Source organism: Sceloporus undulatus, chromosome 1, assembly GCF_019175285.1.
Source record: "Sceloporus undulatus isolate JIND9_A2432 ecotype Alabama chromosome 1, SceUnd_v1.1, whole genome shotgun sequence".
Lineage (NCBI taxonomy): Eukaryota > Metazoa > Chordata > Lepidosauria > Squamata > Phrynosomatidae > Sceloporus > Sceloporus undulatus.
The window spans coordinates 20,832,283-20,836,900 of record NC_056522.1 but is presented as its reverse complement, the minus strand read 5'-3'; positions in this window follow the sequence as shown (position 1 = coordinate 20,836,900).

Genomic DNA, 4,618 nt, shown 5'->3' with positions numbered 1-4,618 from the left:
CTTCCTGTCAATGCTGGGTTTTTTTTCCATGGATATATAAATGAAATGAAATCACTCTGGTTGTGACTGCCTAAAGCTGAAAAATGACCTTTAGAATAATGCAGCTATCTTTTGTCTCTGGGCAAGTTACTGAATTATTGACAGTCTTTTAGGCACAAGAATGTCTCCATATCTTTACATTTTAACTTTAGAAGTTTTTTTTAACATGATAGATATATATTGATGTATCAGTTATTTCCATTTGTGAAGATCGTCATTTCTCTACTGGATTCACCAAAAGTTGTACTCGCCTAGCATTAAATGCAAGGTTGGTTGAAAGGTTTATTAACTTTATCACTGTGGCTGTTGCCAGCATACTATCAACTTGTCATTGTTACTTTATGTACATTTTCTTTTATGCTTTTTGTATCTAAAATTAAGCGCTTCTATTATGCTGACAGTTTAGTATTTCAGAAAAGATGTAAAATATTTGGTCAGAAGAATTTAATATGAAGTTTTTAAAAGAGGAAAGTTAAGGAAAGCTTGGCGGACTTAGGAAGTTGCATTTAAATGGATATGCACATGTTTAAAATCTTATTATAATTTGCCAAAGAAAACAAAATTAAATGATTATATCATCCAAAAACTACACTAATATTTTTCCATCTCAAAAACAATGGGAGCCATTCAAATACTTCTAAAATCCAGTGGTGCGAGATCAACAACATGAAACAGCAGTAGCAAGTTAACCTATTTATTAAATGAATAATAAACATAGTAAAATGCACATTGTGAAAGCACAAGTATATGTGAGTGTATATACAATTTAATGGCCTAGCAAACAAAACAATTTCTACCCAGACATAATATTCATGAAAGACCCAAAGCATACAGATCTAGGGAGGGCATTGCAATACATATAGGTCTTCTAGAGAAAAGTCCTGTTCCCTGGTTACATCACCTGCTCCATTTCACTGGAACCTAAAGTGGGTCTCACCAGATTATTTCAAGTCACAAGTAAATCTGCTTAGTTGCTCACAAATACTATTTTTGGGAACAAGACATAAGGTAAAGAAAAAAGAGGCATATAACACAATATCAACAAAACTCCTTTAGCAAAAGTATTGTAGTAGAAAATGCACACAGGAATGAAAGAGGTGCTTTGCTAGTCAGCCAAAGGAAAAAGCCATTACATGTAAAACAGTAAAGTTTAGTGGCCCAGACAAAAGAGTGTGAGCTCCACTAGGGGGACATCTTATGCTGTATGTATATACAGAAACAACATGGGAACCAGTTGTCTTTGCATTTGGCATTCACCATGGACTTATCTAGAGCCTAACTTGTCTTTAACCTTTCCAGCAAGAAAGCAAATTCCACAGTTTGCACTCAACTGCTTCTTTCTGATTCAACCTCTGTTGGGATTAATTATTGATAAAGCAGCTGCAATAAGTTTGAGACCAAGAGAAAGTCTTCTTTGGGAGCAAGCAATACACTGGCTCTGATTCTTGTTGCAGTGAAAAGATTTGCTCTCCTCTTTGTCTTTGAAATGTTCAAAACCATTTCTGGTACAGTTTGTTATAAGTCAAGTTAAAATTGGATTTTATAGCTGGTGTGCTGCTTTCTTTACCTCATCATTTTCTAAGATATCCCATGCAATCAAATCAGAATATCCTATTTTGGACAGTTTTCTGTGGATAGATATTTAGTTTGTTTGCAAAATAATCCTGAACACACTGCCATGTATTGTTAAAATAATCTTTTAGATGTGGTCATTTGAGCAAATGCTTCTGAAAATAAGTTAACAGCCTTTGCTTGAAAATGTATCCAGTACTGTAAGTTGTTCATACTAAATTGAAAGCATGGGTCGGTGGGCAGTGTTAGCAATGAAGGCCTGGAATTGTAAGGTTGTGTGGCTCAGTAGACTGCTACACAACTGTACCATTCTCTCAATTTCATCTACTTTGTAAGTTTTTTATGAGGGTAATATAGTATAACGGCATATGGGACATACTACATTTCTTGGGGAAAGGAAAGGACAATGAGCAAATGCATACTTTTATTGATACATTAATCTACTGCCTTTCTGTCAAAGCCCTAGTTATGGTAGTTTGAAATAATGGCTTACATTCTGAGAGTCAAATTGCATGTGTGCATGCTTTGTTCTGTTTGCTCCCCGCATAGCTCTAATGCTAGAAGGAAGCCATCCGAGAGAAAACAGCTTTTAGAGCTGTTTAAGTAAGCTATTTAATAACAGCTCTGAAAACATCAGAGTACAACTGGATAAGACTGCAGTCAGTAAAAATTAACCCTACTTCATATTTGCATACATTTAATACACTTCCACACATCTAGTTTGGCCCTGAGGAGCAAAACACAAAAGAGAGCAAGAACAAATTTAGTAGATTACCACACTACACACCTATAGTGCTGCTATTCCACTTTTATTGCTCTGGCTGCCTCCTGGTGCATTCTGGGGCTTGTAGTTCAGCGAGGCCTAAGAGCTCTCTGGCTGAGAATTCTAAATGCCCCTCCCTAAACTGAACCTCCCATAATGCAACAGGAAGCAGTCAAAGAAGTAAAAGTGGAATAGCAGAACTATAAGAGTATAGTGCAGTAATCTTAGTTATCTGTTCTTTTAGACTATTGTACCATCCAGTCTGTAATAATGAGCATATCTGTAGTGATGGGTACCAACTTGAACAACTTTAACGTGGGGAATAGGTAATTAAATTCATAGAGGCTAGGGCCATCACTAACTAACTGGCCATCACTATCATCTTCAGTAATAGAAGCTGTTTGTATCTGTGTGTCAGATGATGGGAAATGTGATGAAGAGAGTGCATTTTCATTTACCTCCTGCTTCTAGGATTCCTATAAGCAAGTACACTTGTCCCTCCATATTGACTAGGGTTAGGGGCCCAAGACCCACGTGAATATGGAAAAACTGCAAATAACAAAAACACCATGTTTTTACATGAGAGGAATCTCTAGGTCCTCCAGTGCAACTCTGTGGTCAACATCCAACAGACACTGACCATAGAACTGCACTGGAGGAGCTACAAATGCCTAGTAGCATATTCTCTCTAGGAGTCTATGTCTTTCAGTACAACTTTTTGTTAAAGTTGACCATAGAATTGCACTGGAGGACCTAGATATTCCTAGAGCTAACATATTAATCAAATCCATGAACAATCAGATCCACAAATATCGAAGCCGCAAATATGTAAGGATGAGTGCAGTTTGTTTCTGTGGAAACAAAATGCTGAACTATTTAAACCTTTGATTTTGATTTGGCATTGCTGTTCTTATGTTCTTCACTTATACAGGATAGGAACCAAATACAGTGGGCCCTCGCCTTACGCGGGGATCCGTTCCGGATCCCTGTGCGTAAGGCGAATTCTGCCTATGCTCAAGCCCCATTGTAAACAATGGGGTTCGTGCACGGTGGGGCGCAATGGGCGCGCGTGCCCATGCAAGTGAATGGGACGCTCCGCCCCGTGTGCGCCCCGCGGCTTGAGCGCGTATGCTCAAGCTGCGTAAAGCACGCCCGCGTATGGCGCAGGCGTGCTGTATAAGGTGGTCCCAGCTTATGAAAGAAGCCTTGCTATTGTATCCCTTTGAATGGCTGGATGATAAACTCGATGTGGGGAAAAAAAAACAGTCCTGAAACCAATATCAAATGTCTTGTTGCAGAGGGAATTAAGGAATTACAGTATTTGTTTGGTTCATATCCTGCCTTTCTCCTAATATGGATCCCAAAGCAGCTACCAATATAAATTAAAATAATGTATGGTTCAAAAACTTTAAAAGCATTATCAATCCAACAATTTAAAACAGTTAATACACATTAAGCACACATTACATATTTTTAAAAAGCACATCTATTGCACACCCTACCCCACCAGTTAAAGCCTGAATGCCTGTTTAAATAAGGTATATGCATATCTTCAGAAAGACGACCAAGAAGGGGCCAGCTTAACATCCCTTGGGAGTTTCATAGCCTTGGCTATGGCTGGTGTTGTCTTAACAAGACGAGTTTAGGAGAAAGCTCTTTAAGATCCTAAAAATCAGGAAGCCTCAAATGGGGAGGTATGGACTTTCACAGAGCCTGGGCCTCAATAGTATAGGACTTTATAGGTCATAACTTCCACTTTGAATTGTGCTTGGAAAGACAGTAGCCCCATGGATGCTCAGTTGGCCCCTTCTTGATTGTCTTTCTGAAGGCATGCAAAGAGAAAATGTTTCAATCAGGGACTAATATGCTCCCCATAACCAGCTCTTCCAGCTCTGGCACTATGGCCCACCCAGAGTTCCTGAATACTTTGCAAAGGCAGCCTCATGTTCAATGTGTTACACTAGGACAGATAGGCTGTAAGCACGGCATGTGTTATCATGGCCACACCTAATATTTTCAGGAATGGGCACTACTGGCATACTAGTTTTAATTGTGCAAACATACTACTAGCTATCACTGAAAATGGGCAATGGTGTAAATTCATATACAGTGTAGACATTTTATTCTTATTATCATCCTTATCCTGCTTTTCCCTAGTTCTACAACAGGTTATAAATTCACAAAATGCAAAAGTTAAAAACAGATTACCTGATCAAAAGAAATTAAAACTAGTTAAAACATACA